The following is a 16642-nucleotide window of genomic DNA, read 5'->3' as shown; positions in this document are numbered from 1 at the left end:
CCTGATATAGGCTGCACATTAATCAAAACAAAACACTGAAACAAAAAAAAGCCGACTTGGAGGTACATGTAAGCAAAGTATGTCATTTGTTTTTGAAAAAATGAGGATGCCCCCAAAAGTCTCTGGTACTGCATATTGATATAGCTTTATATATTACAATACTCCTGGTCTAAAAAAAACCTCCCAGTCCCACTTGGGATGAGGGGAATTTGTAGCCACACAATCATGAAACTTATAACCACTACATGATATAATTGACCTCAGTCATCAACTTTTAAAGAAAATAATTTTAAAAAATTGAGTGTACAAGTACTTTGGTCATTCAGTAGTGAGCATGGGGGATTTCTGTTGAACAAAAGTATATTATAATGTTCAGTGTGCAATGTGCAAATCCTTACTTTCTCAGTAATCTAGACATCTGCAATGTTCTTATTTACTTGTCTATTTAATACATGGGCAAACACAACGTTTTGAGCAGACAAGATTGGCATTGCCACATTTGCATGTGGTACAGTCTCCTTTGCAACCACATTTGATTAGTTCTCTGCATGCTCTGGAAACCTCTGGCATTGATATCCAAACTGGTACCCATACATCTGACACCTTGGTCCATGCAAATGTCTGTGGAGAAGGAACCACTTGCTGTGTCTGTGTGCTGGTTGTCCAGATTCCGGCTTGGTACAATGCCCGCCGGGCATGTTGAAGAAGAGCATCCTGTGTGGGTGGTATTCTGTCCATTGATCGATTCTTCTGGCAGAAGAGTTCCTGTCTTGCTTCATTGACGGAGCTCAAGGGACTTGTTCTATCATACAAGATGATGATTAGTCTCTCGATCTTCTGGAAGTGATCAGCGTCTGTATAAAGAAGCTCAAAGGGGTGACGAGCCAGATACACAAATGTTTCTGTGATGTCTTCATAGGCTTGCCAAGCCTGCCAGGCTGACTTCTTGCCCTTACCTTGGAAGGCTGATGTGGCATCACATCCAGAAAGGGCATGAAATACTGGTAGAGCTTGTGATCTTGTTTCCCCAAGTCTGTCACATATGGCATTGATACTGTAAAATCTGTAATTCTTACCCATTCCAAAGGCAACCCAGATGTCTACCAATGGCTGAGTGACCATGAGATCATAAAATGTACCAATAAGTATGACTACAACGTCTGTGTCAACAGTGCGCACTTTAATAGTCTTCATATCTTGCTCTAGTGCATGCACGATGTGCACTATGACCCTCGTATCTGCTTCCTCATGGTTGCAGTTCAGCATGGCGTTGATGGTGCCTGTGGATACTACAGATTCACCTGATGTGATGCACACGGATTTGCCTGATGGAAAGGTAAACTCGGCAACCTTGGACGTCAGAAAGGCAAATAGCTCCTGTTTGTTTTTTGGATCACGGAGGAAGTCCATCCAATTGCCTGGAAGCTTGGTTTGGCCGGACACTTTTCTGCGCACACCCTTTCCTCTCTTTTCCCGGGTTGATTCCTTCAAACTGTCTGGAATGTATGTGTCCCACACAACATCCAACCTTGTGGCATTCTGTAGCTGCTTCACCAGGTAGGGGATGAACACCTTGTCTGCATACTCAATGAACGTGCTGACTGCAGTAGTCGGCAGACAGTGCACAATGACAGCACCATCCAGTACAATGCAGTCATAGGTTGAAGGTGGCTCAGGCTGCTCGGGCTGCTCAATACATTTCAGTAGATCGGACTTTGTGTTTGGTAAATGCAGCTTACCAAAGTCTGAGAGAGAAGGTGGAAAGGGTTGTATCTCTTGGGCAAAGAATTCCTTCAGGTCACCCTCGCGACTTTGCATGGCAATGTACAACTGGCCAAAAAGTGTCACATTGTTCTGGAGCACTTTGATCTTCTTCCCCTGCTTTGTCGGGGCCTTGGGTTTAGGTCTCTTGAAGAGAGCCAGTGAGTTCTTCTTGATTGGGTCATGTATAGAGCAGCTGCGATCTTCAAGTACACTCTTGACATACTCCTGATACTGCTTTATGCCTGTGTCTTCCAATGTGCGTAGTGCGGATACTACAGACTCATCCATGCAATTGCGACTGTCGAGTGTCACTAGCTCTTCAAAATCATCAAGGAAGGGGTTTCCCATTCTGTTGAAGGTTTCAGAAAGATTGTTTACTTCCTTCTGATCGAGCAAGATCTTCTTCGAGCAGTCTTCGAGCAAGAAGCTGTGTGTCATGTAGCTCTGTGATCATACATCGTATATTGGTATCAGCATCATATGTTAAAACTTGAGAGAGCTCATCGTCCTCATGTCCTTTGTCACAGAAGATGCACTTTGCTGTGTTTATCGTTTGGCGCTTACTTGATCTCCTTTGAGACTCGACAGTGTTGGGGACACCCTTTTCTTTGCTTGCATCCTTGTCAACTTGGAATTGTTATATTTCAAATGGCAAGATTTATGCCAAGATGCATGGTGGGTTACAAAATCTGCAGCAGTAACTCACTGCCAAAGTAGATGTTAGTTGGAAGTGCATCAATGTCTCTGAACTGTTCTACATTTGTCAAAAATGATGTATAAGCATCTGTCATGTCACGACTTGCTATAGGATTCTGCAAAGGGCATTTCAAAGGTTCAGATGTGTGTTGCTGACAAATGATACAACAATTCCAATCTAGATCCATCTTGTATACGGGCTCGTCTCTCTTGGCACGATGTCTGAACCAATCCGTACCAGCAGTTTCCTTGGCTTTCAATCGGTGCTCTGAAATTGAGAAAAAAGTATATATTATTCACATTAAAATAATATCAATATAAATAACTTAAGTTGAGTTTGGCAAAAATATAATTTTTTTTTATCGTATGACCATCGTATGACCGCTAAAAACCAAGGAAATTGCTATTTCAGCATAAATGGCGGCCATTTTGGATTTTTATGTTTTACTTTAATATTTCAGGAGGGTGACCGAACATGTTGAGGACATGGTTCTGATATTTAAGTAATATTTTGATACAATTTGGCTTTCCTCTAACAACTACAACCCAAGAAAATTGGTATTTTATCATGAACGGCAGCCATCTTGGATTTGTTTGTGTTACCATGGTTACGTACATATTTCGAGAGGGATCCTCGGCTAAAATCAACTGATATACCCTAAGGAAGCCTCACACCAAAAATGGCGCTTTTGTCCGCCCGGTAACGGTAATCTTGAAAATTGACCCCAAGCCACCCCGCTATTTTTGAAGCAGGGACTTCAGGAGTCAGGAGACCAGGGGTGTTCGGTTACCAAGCAGCTTGCTAGCGCATTCCAAGCCATCCGTTCCGTATAAACGGTTTTCAATGGAGAGCTTGCTTGTCACTTGGAGTGCTTAAGTCACTTGGAGAACACGACACTTGATAACCCAACACTTAATACTAATAGTATACTGCACCAGCATGGAGGAACTATGGAAACCTGAAGGAAATATACATTTGTACAAAGTTTAAACTTTTTTTCTTGGTAAATCCGATAAAGCAACCTTTTTAAATTTTATCATTCATGTTCGAAGTGTTAATCAAGCGTTTGATATTTCCTTGTATTCGAGATATTTATTACCTCTTCCGATTAGGCCAGATAAAAAAAAAGAGTTGGTGATCGTCCTTTTTTCTCAAAAGTTCGGGTAGGGAGGGAGGTTTTTATTTTTATTTTTTATTTTTTTTTCCTACTTTCCATTGAGTTTTGTTGACATGGAAAAATATGAAATAAAGACTCCTTTCTCCTCAAAATGATTTTATTTCTTCATTCATCTCACAGATTTACAGACATTGCCCAAATCTCTATGAAACACAGTGTTTGTGCGATTTTGGATGATGTTGAATGTCCTAGCTGAGCTTGGTAGTGAAAGAGCAAGACACCTGTACATGTATATCCACCATGACATCGGAAAAACAGATAAACACCATGCCCTCGGCACCTTGAAACTATTGAGCATGTTGAACAAGATTTCTGCCACGCTTTGGTACTGGCTTTGCAGTACAAATGTTACATTGAGGGTATTGCCCTGCCTTTTCAACCAAATTCTCCTCAGTACCACAGTGGATGCAGAGCATTTCATAGCCAGCAGAGTCGTACGCTAGTTCTATAGGGGAAGCACAGTTCAGATTGGCACGAACATAAAGATCAGCGAGTCTGGTATCCTGTTCAGGATCATCATCACCATTGTTGTTGATCTCCGTGAACACACTTCCACAGCTGTAGAGAATGGTGTCCATAGCAGCACGAATCAATAGATTTCAGCGGGAAAAATCTCACACAATAGCCGCCATGAATGGCTAACGTAAAATGGGTGAAGTTGCCCGAAGCACTTGCGACGCTCTGCGCAGCACGCACTGCGCAGCATGCGTGTGGGCAACGGCGCCAAATTTGACTGTGAAAAGATCGTTTTTTAATGATTTTTTTCAAAAATAAAAAATAAAAAAAGTTTCGGGTCGGGTGTGTTTCGTAGGGTCGGGCGGGGACGATCACCAACTCTTTTTTTTTATCTGGCCTTACGGAAGAAGAGGTTTTAGTCAACAAAAAAAACCAACAACAACAACAACAACATTTCCCCGCCGCCCGCCCCGCCCTCTTCGCTTCAGAACGCATTTGATCGGCGGGAAGCGGGAAATGTTGGTTTAGTGATCATGGCCTCGGTCAATGTTTTGGTGGTGTGAGAGTGTGGTTGGTCAAGATCGCCCGGTACGTACATACATGAGTGACATGTGGTTAAACGATTGGATTGATCGCTGTTTTCTCTGAAATATAACATCTATCTATCTATTTATTTATTTATATACCGAGCCAGGTTTTTTTTTTGAGCAAATCGTTTACATTCTTGCCAATTGACGGCACGTCCGAAGTTTGGACAATACATCACCCGCGTTATGGATTTGACAAGTTTATATCCAATTGTTGATTCTCCATTTATTTTTTTCTTCATGGTTTAGCCAATTTTAAAAAGTGCGTACTTCCCTGTACTGCATCGTATGCCAGATGCCTGCCATTAGCATTACTTTCTGCGTCTGACCGACCTCTCGCATGCTTGGATAATTTAATGTGACAAAATAATACATTAAAAAACAACTTTTTATAGTGACAAGCTCTTTTAATTTCACATGTTTATTGTATCTCTGTGGCATCTAAGTCTAGTCCAGCTTGGAGAGAATGAAATAGGGTTTATACACCGCCTAAAATCCAAAATCGCTCTAATTCACGTCTGACTGCCCTCTTTCCCATGTTTGCATGATTTCGCATGAGAACATCAGACATGTTCAAAAAATTAACCTCTTTAGTATCGATTCGTTTTAATGTCATCCTTTTCGATTATAAATCGTTAATTCTTTTCCCTTTTCCACGGGTACTGCTAGTAAGAATAGACCACACAAGGAACTTGAACGCAGGAGGCTATTTGGCCCATCAAGTCTATGCAGTATGCTGCATCTACACCACGTGAATTCAATCGAACTGCAATAAATTATCATTGGAATGGGTAGCTTGATAATTATCGACTATCCCAGCATTTTGTTATCGTGGAGCCAAGATGGCCTGGGTGCATCCTCCTCGCCACCCCGCGTCCCCACCCCTCCACCCCACTACCCCTCCCCTCTCCACCCCACTACCCCTCCCCTCTCCACCCCACTACCCCTTTCCCTCTCCACCCCACTACCCCTTCCCCTCTCCACCCCACTACCCCTCCCCTCTCCACCCCACTACCCCTCCCCCTATCCGCCCCACTACCCCTCCCCCTCTCCACCCCACTACCCCTCCCCCTCTCCACCCCACTACCCCTCCCCCTCTCCACCCCACTACCCCTCCCCCTCTCCACCCCACTACCCCTCCCCCTCTCCACCCCACTACCCCTCCCCCTCTCCACCCCACTACCCCTCCCCCTCTCCACCCCACTACCCCTCCCCCTCCACCCCACTACCCCTCCCCCTCTCCACCCCACTACCCCTCCCCTCTCCACCCCACTACCCCTTTCCCTCTCCACCCCACTACCCCTTCCCCTCTCCACCCCACTACCCCTTCCCCTCTCCACCCCACTACCCCTCCCCCTATCCACCCCACTACCCCTCCCCCTCTCCACCCCACTACTCCTCCCCCTCTCCACCCCACTACCCCTCCCCCTCTCCACCCCACTACCCCTCCCCCTCTCCACCCCACTACCCCTCCCCCTCTCCACCCCACTACCCCTCCCCCTCTCCACCCCACTACCCCTTCCCCTCTCCACCCCACTACCCCTCCGCCTCTCCACCCCACTACCCCTCCGCCTCTCCACCCCACTACCCCTCCGCCTCTCCTCCCCACTACCCCTCCGCCTCTCCACCCCACTACCCCTCCTCCTCTCCACCCCACTACCCCTCCGCCTCTCCACCCCACTACCCCTCCGCCTCTCCACCCCACTACCCCTCCGCCTCTCCACCCCACTACCCCTCCGTCTCTCCACCCCACTACCCCTCCGCCTCTCCACTCCACTAACCCTCCCCCTCTCCACCCCACTAACCCCCCCCTCTCCACCTCTACCACTCCACCCCACCACCCCCCCGCCGCCCACTACCCTCCTCGCCACTCCTCTGCCCCTCCCCTCGCTTCCCCACTACCACTCCTCTTCCCCACTCCACTACACCCCTCCTCGCCACCCCACTACCACTCCCCCCTCTCAACCCCACTATGCCTCCCCCTCACCTCCCCACTACCACTGCTCCTCTCCACTCCACTACCTTCCCCCTCACCGCCCACAACCACTCCCCTCACCGCCCACTACCACTCCTCGCCGCCCACTACCACTCCTCCTCGCGGGCCCACTAACACTCCTCCTCGCCGCCCACTATCACTCCTCCTTGCCGCCCACTGCCACTCCTCCTCGCCGCCCACTACCACTCCTCCTCGCCGCCCACTACCACTCCTCCTCGCCGCCCACTACCACTCCTCCTCGCCGCCCACTACCACTCCTCCTCGCCGCCCACTACCACTCCTCCTCGCCGCCCACTACCACTCCTCCTCGCCGCCCACTACCACTCCTCCTCGCCGCCCACTACCACTCCTCGCCGCCCACTACCACTCCTCTCCGCCCACTACCACTCCTCCTCGCCGCCCACTACCACTCCTCCTCGCCGCCCACTACCACTCCTCCTCGCCGCCCACTACCACTCCTCCTCGCCGCCCACTACCACTCCTCGCCGCCCACTACCACTCCTCCTCGCCGCCCACTACCACTCCTCCTCGCCGCCCACTACCACTCCTCCTCGCCACCCACTACCACTCCTCTCCGCCCACTACCACTCCTCGCCGCCCACTACCACTCCTCCTCGCCGCCCACTACCACTCCTCCTCGCCGCCCACTACCACTCCTCCTCGCCGCCCACTACCACTCCTCCTCGCCGCCCACTACCACTCCTCCTCGCCGCCCACTACCACTCCTCCTCGCCGCCCACTACCACTCCTCCTCGCCGCCCACTACCACTCCTCCTCGCCGCCCACTACCACTCCTCCTCGCCGCCCACTACCACTCCTCCTCGCCGCCCACTACCACTCCTCGCCGCCCACTACCACTCCTCCTCGCCGCCCACTACCACTCCTCCTCGCCGCCCACTACCACTCCTCTCCGCCCACTACCACTCCTCTCCGCCCACTACCACTCCTCGCCACCCACTACCACTTCACCGCCGCCGCCCACTACCACCCTGCCTCGCCGCCCACTACCACTCCCCCTCGCCGCCCACTACCACTCCCCTCGCCGCCATGCGGGTGGTTGGTCGCCTGTATGGGGTGTCCGTCCGGCATTTTTGATCCAGCGGAGGAGGCATGGATGGGCCGAGGTGCAGGGGCCCATCTCGGCGTGGAGCCTCGCGGTCCCATGCACGATGGCCCAACCGCGCACGGTCGGAGCACCGCACCCGCCAGGGCGCGCGGCTCCGAAATCTCCTACCTCCCCTTGAACCTTGCCGATTGCCTTTTCCGCCACGGTACGGCACCAACCATGCAGGGTGGGGGGCGGCACGTGTCATGCATGGTGGGCCTTGTGAAACCGCCGCAGCACCGATCCCGGCCGGTCCCTGCTGCACACAACTCACCGAGGGCTCACGTCGGCTATCCGTCGCGCTAAACGCTACCCCCGGTTGGTGTCTATGCTTGAGCCGCGTTCTCACCACTCATGACCCACTCTGCACTCGCACCTGCACACACCTAGGCGCACTCACGCCTCTCACCCTCTTCAGTACGCACTCTTCTACGCACTCAGGTGTGCAGTTTTCCTCCACACACTCCTTTACCGCACACGTTTCTGTTGCACACTCTGTAACACCCCCGGGTGTGCACTCCTGCACACACTCTGCAACACGCTCTGGTGTGCACTCCTGCACACACTCTAACACACTCTCCTGTTACATAGTCTGTAACACCCACGGGTGTGCACTCTCCAGTTGCACACCCAATCATTGCACACTTTTTCTCCACGCACTCTCGTGCACATTCCATCATACACTTTTCTCACATGCTTCGGCGCACACGTTTCTCTCACACGCGCACCAGTCGCCCTCGTACACCGCACAATGGACCTTCCGCGAACGCCCGGGATTCATCTTTCCCAAGCGCGCCAGAAACCCATTCGCGCCAAACACATTCGCGCCATTATTCCTACTCACCTTGGGGACCTCCTTTTCCGCCAGCACCCGCAAACTTTCCATTGAGTTAGCAAGCCCGACATCACGGTGCAAATACAGACTTTGCGCGGATTCCATTTCTACCTCCCGCGATTTATTTACTTTCTCTCCTGTCTCTTCAATTTCAATTATAATCATTTATTCGACGACCGCCGGCGCGCATAAAATTTTGTCTTCCAATTCGACCTTCCGCGGCGCCCCCGACATGTCTTTATCCAATTTGACGATCACCGGTTTTTCTGCACCCCGCGTCTCGGTTTCTATAGCCTCGGTCAACTTGGCTGCGCTCTGCTCTACCTCACTCCACGCGTTCCTCACACCGCGTCACCACATCGTGTACCACCGCGACCTTCCCGCTCAACCTGCGCCCAATGTCCTCCCCTAATTTTTCCATATCACAACTGGATTCCTCCCTCATCTTTTTTAATGTCTCCCCTCGGGTGTCCATCCTTTCATTTATTTTATCCACGTTACTATTTATTCCCTGAATTTCGTCCTTTTGGGCATCAATGGTTTCTTTCAATTTGCTCTTAATTTCTTTTATTTCTGCTCTTGATTTGTCCCCTTGGGCATCCATTTTTGCATTCATATCCTTCATTTTGGTCAGGAATAGTTGCATGTACCTTGGCATCGTGGGGTCTGCTCTCGCCGCCACGTGCGAGGCGCTGCCATTTTCTTCCCCTGCTGCCGCCCCCTCATCAATTTCCTCCTCTTCTACCAACTCTTCCTCTCGGTCCTGGGTTGTCAATTCTACCTCTACCTCATCTTCTATTACTCCCAACGGCATTCAACCGCCTTGGCTAGCCATGGTACGAATATAAATTTGATCTTGATAACTAAATTTTGGTCGCTCATAATTTTCGAATGCGTGAAGCGCACTCCCGGTCCAATCTCACTCCTGGACACCAAATGTTACGGCCAATATGTTCAATTTGGTGTCCAAAATGTTGGTGTCCAAAAATCCCACTCCTGACTACCAAATGTTACGGTTTTCCGTCGCCCTTCCTACCCTTACCAAGGGGAGATTAAGCCCCTTGTTCTTTCTGGGCCGGCGTAACCGAGACTTGAAACGCCCCTCCCGGGAAAACGCAAGGTAGGGTTTCGGGACAAGTCTCGCACGTACCTAAATACCTGCGCCACCACGGAAGCAGGGGACCAAGCCTCACATGAGCCACGTGTAATTTGGGTACACCGAGTGGATTGCGTACCACGTGGTCCGTGCAGTTACCGTTAGTATTGGAACCCGATTCGAGCGGTTTTATTCGTACCACGCTTAGTCAATGATGGAAAACACGAGACGGTCGAATAAAGGAAGAACACTATTTAATTACTATTTACACAAGTATGTACAAGTCGGTAGAAAGCAGTCACAGAGCAGAACTTAAGCAGTCTTATATTAATTCCAGACACGGGCCCGATCACACTCACAAAGGGGAAATGCAGGAAGGATGGTGTTCACGCGCTGCCTTGGTCGTCCAGGAACGGCTTCGCCCGGCGTGGCTCTCCACGGTTACAGCACATCCCACGAAGATGGCAAGCAGGTGGTGGAAGGGATTCTTGGAGCGCGTCTCTCGAACAAAGGGCAGCAGGCAGGCGGTCTTCCACGGCGCGTTGAGTTACCAGCGCGCTATCACTCGCGTAACCCAGTAGAGGCTCGGCCTCAAGCTCAACCGAGCGTCCACTTTGGTACGAGCGCTTGTACTTAGTTCATGCGCGTCTTCTCTCTTGTACAACACAACTCTCGCAGAACTGCTAACTCTCAACAGAACTCACAAGCTCACCTTTCCACTCGACTGCTGGTGGGGGCTTCGCGCAACGGGTTTTATTGCCACGACCTGAGCCCTCTCGAATGTTCCAACCACACCCTGTGACGCAGTGCCGCAGCCACCCTCTTTGAGCCCTGATTGGTGGCTCGCGCTTACCATCAGCCTCTCCGCCGCCCTCATTCGGTCCCTGCTCGATTGGCCAGGCCTGCCTCGTGTTAATTCGTGCCAAAAAGCCAAAGGCAGCATAAGGAGGCATAAAGCAATGGAGGTGGCATAAGGCAATGAAGGAACCTACTCATTATTCTACTCAACGCAAAACTAACACAGGAAAAGGACTATTCTCACACATACTAAGAAATAACTGAACTATCGCGAGGCTACGTGTTGTTGTGTGACTAAACGATGAGGGGAAAAGTTAACCTTTTTTGTACAAAACTCAAAACCGCAACAATATTATATATATATATCTATATCTATATATATCTATATATATATATATATAAAAAAGATAGATAGATAGATATATAGATATATATATAGAGATATATATATATAGATATATATATATAGATATACATATATATAGATATATATAGATATATATATTCATTCTTTACCACGTTATATATATATATATATGTACCATACGGACGGTACCATGTGATATATATATTTATTTATATATTATATATATATTGTTATGGATCTCAGAGACGGCACTCCCCTTAGCAAGGGGGGTTTAATCCCCTTGGCCTGTTGAGCCAGCCGTCTCTGGTCCTGGTACTTGTAACGCTCCTTTGCGAGGTGGGACTGATCAGGGTTAGAGGTCAAGGTGTTCTCCCGAATACCTTCACCAATCCCTCCGCAAAACAGGGAGACAAGTACCGCTTGAAACCACGGACAAGATGGTATTTGCCGAGCGGGTTAGCAGTCCGCGGTTCGAGCCGTTAGCAAAGACTAACCCGATTCATAAGCGTTTGGCCGAAATCGTGCCACAGGTATTCAATCAGGGAAATCACGAAGACGATCGGATGAGAATGAAAACCAGGAGAGTACGGAAGAACAGATATTTATTAATTACTATTTACACAAAACCCAAAGAAGAAGAAGAAACGAAGGTCATTTACAGAAGGAGCAGAAGACACAGTGCAATTCTTAACTTATACAGGCTTACTTACTCCCAGGGACAATACAGACAGAACGAACTCACGTACACGAAAGGGGATTGCAGACAGGAATGAATGGAGGGATGAGAAGGTTCAGGTGGTCCACAGAACGGGCAACAGGGAGGTCCGAGGATCGCGGCACGACGTCGGGGTTCGCGTGCACGCACTTGTTCTTTTGGAGGTTGGTTCCGGCAGTTGCCGTCAGTGCCGGTTGGTATCGCGAGCAGGGCGTGCCGATTCTCTTTCGCCGCAGGACGTTCGCGCCAAGCAAATCGATGAACAATCCTCCCCACTTGTGTTCCTTGCTCATGCGCCTCCCTCCACAGAACTCTCGATTCGTGCTCCCTCACTCATCTGCGGTGGGGGCTTTTTGCAACGGGTTTTATAACCCCGCCCTTGGAACCCTCGCGAACCTGCTCGATGTTTCGCTCCACGCCCTCTCAAGCCAAACCCACTGATTCCTGGTTGGTCGTAAGGGCTGGCTGACTCCACCTCTGATGACGATGTTCTTCTCCAAGATGAGCACATGGCAATGGCGGCTTGCGGGGAGAAAGCAAACCACTCGCACCCTTTTGAAGGGAAAATGGGCCTACTCTTATTTGATTTGATGCAACGTAGTCAATTATTGGACACACAGCCTTATCTGGAACACAGAATAATGAAATAACTGTTAGAAGGGCCTATGATTTGCTACGTGTTGCAATGTGGACTAACTAAGGTGCACTCATTTCAATTAACAGCCAATTAAGGGGAATGTACACAGGGGTTATTTATAAGGAAATTTACTACTAAATTCACAAAGTGGAGGTTCTAAAAACCGTAACAATATTATATATCATATATATATATATATACAGTGAAACCTTGACTTACGAGTGCACCAACTTACGAGTTTTCCGAGGTACGAGCCGTCGCTCGGGCGGTTTTTTGCTTTGAGATGCGAGCCGAGATCTGAGTTACGAGCTTACGCCACCCGCCACCAGGTGGGTTCCGGTCACGTGGTTATCTTGCCGTGCAAGCATCTCTGCCGTATATCGCTGCTGCTTTGTTTTCGCATTTTGTTTATTTTGGAAAATTTCTTAGTTTTAACCATGGGTCCTAAGAAATTGAGTGCCAAGGGCAGTACTGAGAAGAAGAAGAGGATGATGTGCTTGGATATAAAACACGCAATCGTCGAAAAACATGAGCGAGGTGTGCGCGTTGTCGACTTGGCGAGGCAGTACGATCGTAGTACTTCTACGATATGTACGATTTTGAAGCAGGAGTCGATAAAGGCTATAACGCCAGCCAAGGGCGTTACGATTATTTCAAAACTCCGGACCTCTATCCATGAAGAGATGGAGAAGTTGTTGTTTGTGTGGTTGACGGAGAAGCAGCTCGCAGGAGATACCGTGACCGAGAGCATCATCTGTGAGAAGGAACGAGACATTTACGGGGATTTGGTGCAGCAGACGGCGGGAACATCAACGGACGAGGCATCGGAAGAGTCATTCAAAGGCAGTCGGGGATGGTTTGATAATTTTAAGAAGAGGACCGGCATTCACTCCGTCGGCAGGCATGGTGAGGCAGCAAGCTCGGATGTGAAGGCAGCTGAAGATTTTATTATAACTTTTGCCGAACTGATAGAAGCCGAACGATACATCCCCCAGCAAATCTTCAACTGTGACGAGACAGGGCTCTTCTGGAAAAAGATGCCGAGGAGGACGTATACAACGGCAGAGGAGAAGAGCATGCCAGGCCACAACTTGTTCAGAGTGCCGGCGATAGCTCGCCTTCTCTTTGTGGAAGACACGGTGAGATCCTTAACATCCAACAACTAATGGGACGCAAACGGGGCGCCCAGTTTAGCGGTACACACATTGATGAATCACCCTGCCTGTGAAACACCGACATGACAGGTTATAGCTGGGTCGGGATTCAAACCCAGGCTGGACAGTTTAGAGTCAAGTGTGCGTACCTCCAGTCCAGGCCATCCTGCCAACTTGTATGCTGCATACAGGTGAAATATAAAGCGCGAGATATTTTTATATATACTGTATATTTAAAAAAATATATGTGGTTTTTGGCGGGTGTGGTTTTTGGCGGGCTGGAACGGATTAATAGCATTTCAATGCATTTTAATGGGGAAATTTAATTTGAGAAACGAGCAAATTGAGTTACGAGCTCGGTCACAGAACGAATTAAACTCGTAAGTCAAGGTTTCACTGTATATATATATATACATATATATATATATACATATATATATATATATATATATATATATATATATATATATATATTATATATATATATATATATATATATATATATATATATATATACTGTATATATATATATATTCATGTCCGAGCACCGCAACTATATATATATATATATATATATATATATATAGATATATATAGATATATAGATATATTTGTGCAGCATCTGTCCTGTGTTGTGTTGTGTTGTCACTGAACTACTTTCTCAAACTTTTGTGAAATCGTACCAAACTTCTGGTATGCACATCTCTCCCGTCGGTATATCCTAAGGGTATTTAAAAAAAAAAAAAAAAATTCAAGTTTTTTTCTTTTTCTTTTGGAATTTTTTGGGGAATTTTTTTTTTAATGTGATATCGCGTATATTACAAATACATTTGTGCAAAATAATTGTTTGAATTATGATTGGTTTAAACCATGACAAAACGGCAACTTGGGTACAGTCATTTATCTATACTAGGGCATGCCCGTACTATATATATGCCCGTACTATATATCTATCTAAAATTATATCCCCCCCCCCTCTATTTACATGAAATGGTTTGGTTCATTCGCAACGCCAAAGCGAACGGCGAACGGCTTGCGAGTACAGTGACAATCCCCCCCCTCTATTTACATGAATGGTTTGGTCCATTCGCAACGACCACAGAACCCCCCCCTCATGCAATGGTTTGGTCCAAAGCGAACGGCTTCCGGAGTTTGGTAAAGCAATCGCCATCGCGTGCACAAACGCGCAGGAAAGCGAATGAATCGCAAATTCGTTTTTATTAGTGATACGAATTGAATTGGGAGAAATTGGGAGATGAATGAATTGGGAGAAATAATGCGCATAAGAAATCGAATTACGTACCGTAATGGCGGTCAGCTCGTAACGCGCTCAGCTCCGCTCGTCTCACATCGGCCACGCCTACGCAACAAAGCGTTCTGTGATTGGATGCCGGAAAGCGTGCTGCCGGACAGTCGTCACTGTCCGGAAGTTCGCAAATCGCAGTTAGGATGAATCGTTTTAATTTAATCGCAGTTTGAATTCGTTTTAAAACATAGTTTAACGGCAACATAGTTTTCCAACGTGAAATAAATGAATACGCTGTCAAATGTGCCGTCCGAGGCAGAGTCTGATCGCCACGTTCGGCACACGTGATAGCTCGCTGCTCTCTGATTGGTTGAAGCGTTTTTTGGACATAGCTCGGTAAGTAATTGTCCGATTAATATGAAACCTTGAAAAGGCACATCCTCGGGTCCCCAGCAATATACCTGGCAAGTTTCAAGTATATCGGACCCGTGGTTGTCGAGAAACAGCGGTCACAGACAAACACACAGACAGACACACACACAGAGATTACTGGAATTATAGATAGATATCGACACATCTGGGCAGTGTCTGTGTTGTCACTTAACGACTCCCTCAAACTTTTGTTTCCGTGGTTGTGAAGTGTTTTTAATAACGTTGTGGTGGTTTTGAATCACGTGGTGGTGAGGTATTTTGAATTATGTGGTGGTGTGTTTTTAAATGACGTGGTGGTGAGGTGTTTTAATATCACATGGTGGTGAGGTGTTTTAATATCACATGGTGGTGAGGTGTTTTTAAATCACATGGTGGTGTGTTTTGAATTACGTGGTGGTGAGGTATTTATAATTACGTGGTGGTGAGGTGTTTTTAATTAGGTGGTGGTGACGTGTTTTGAATTAGTTGGTGATGAGGTGTTTTGAATTGTGGTGGTGAGGTGTTTTGAATTATGTGGTGGTGAGGTGTTTTGAATTACTTGGTGGTGAGGTGTTTTTAAATGACTTGGTGGTGAGGTGTTTTTAATTTTGTGGCTGTGAGGTGTTTTATTACGCGTTTTATGGCCGAGGTGTTTTTGTTACGTGTTTTATAGCTGTGTTTCTCCTCCTCGTCTCGACTTGTGCCCCGCCCCGTTGTATCTCGTTTTTCTTCCGCCTCTGCTCCTTCTTTCTCAAATCCACGTTCTCGCTTCGAGACTTTTCCCAGATTGTTTTTCATGGTTTTCATGGTTCTGTTTGGATATTGTTGGAATATGTTTAAACCGCAGCCGTGATGCTGACGCCCCCCCCCCCCCCAAATTCCCATGTTTTAAACGTTTCCCAGTGTGTACCCTGGTCAGAATAGGTACACCGTATCCCTGCGTGTCGTAAGAGACGACTAAGAGGGTTGGCGTCAGGAAGGGCATCCGGCCATAAAAACATTGCCTCAAAAAGAGAACCATGACAATTACAACTACATATGGGCAGGGTGCAGCCCGAAGTGGAGATCGGTTTCTGAGGTTTGGGACATGGAATGTAGGGACAATGACAGGGAGATCAGGAGAAGTGGTGGAAGTATTGGTCAGAAGAAGAGTGGACATATGTTGTGTGCAAGAGACGAGATGGAAGGGAAGTGGTGTGAGAATGGTGAAGGGTAGGCAGGGACAGAAATACAAGTTTGTGTGGCAAGGGTGCCCGGAGGGTGTGAATGGTGTTGGTGTCCTGTTTTCTGAGGAGTTTGTAGACGGTGTGGTGAGTGTGACTAGAGTGAGTGATAGGTTGATGATAGTGAAAATGATGATTGGAAAGCTCTTGGTGAACGTCATCTCGGGATATGCTCCGCAGGTTGGTCGAAGCAATGAAGAGGAGGACAAGTTCTGGTGTGCGATAGAGAAGCTGATGGAAAACATGAAAGATGAGGAAGTTGTTGTGGTGGGAGGAGACCTGAATGGACATGTGGGAAGGAGTACGGATGGTTTTGAGGGAGTTCATGGGGGTTACGGATATGGTGTGAGAAATGGAGAAGGTGAAAGGATTTTGGAG

At 48.0% G+C, this 16642-nt stretch overlaps 1 protein-coding gene across 7 annotated transcripts in view; it reads left to right on the top strand.

Moving 5' to 3' along the window:
- Nucleotides 1–4565: 4565 nt before the first annotated feature.
- Nucleotides 4566–16642, top strand: part of SMC5 (structural maintenance of chromosomes 5) — a 314964-nt gene continuing 302887 nt past the window's right edge. For all 7 annotated transcript variants that reach the window (XM_078772122.1, XM_078772124.1, XM_078772121.1 and 4 more), the window contains exon 1: nt 4566–4682. The gene's annotated coding sequence lies outside the window, so the exon portion shown is untranslated. The remainder of the gene's footprint in view (nt 4683–16642) is intronic.

The sequence above is a fragment of the Myxine glutinosa genome, chromosome 2 (genome assembly GCF_964187855.1).
Source record: "Myxine glutinosa chromosome 2, kmMyxGlut1.1, whole genome shotgun sequence".
Lineage (NCBI taxonomy): Eukaryota > Metazoa > Chordata > Myxini > Myxiniformes > Myxinidae > Myxine > Myxine glutinosa.
This window is presented reverse-complemented; position numbering and strand designations above follow the sequence as displayed.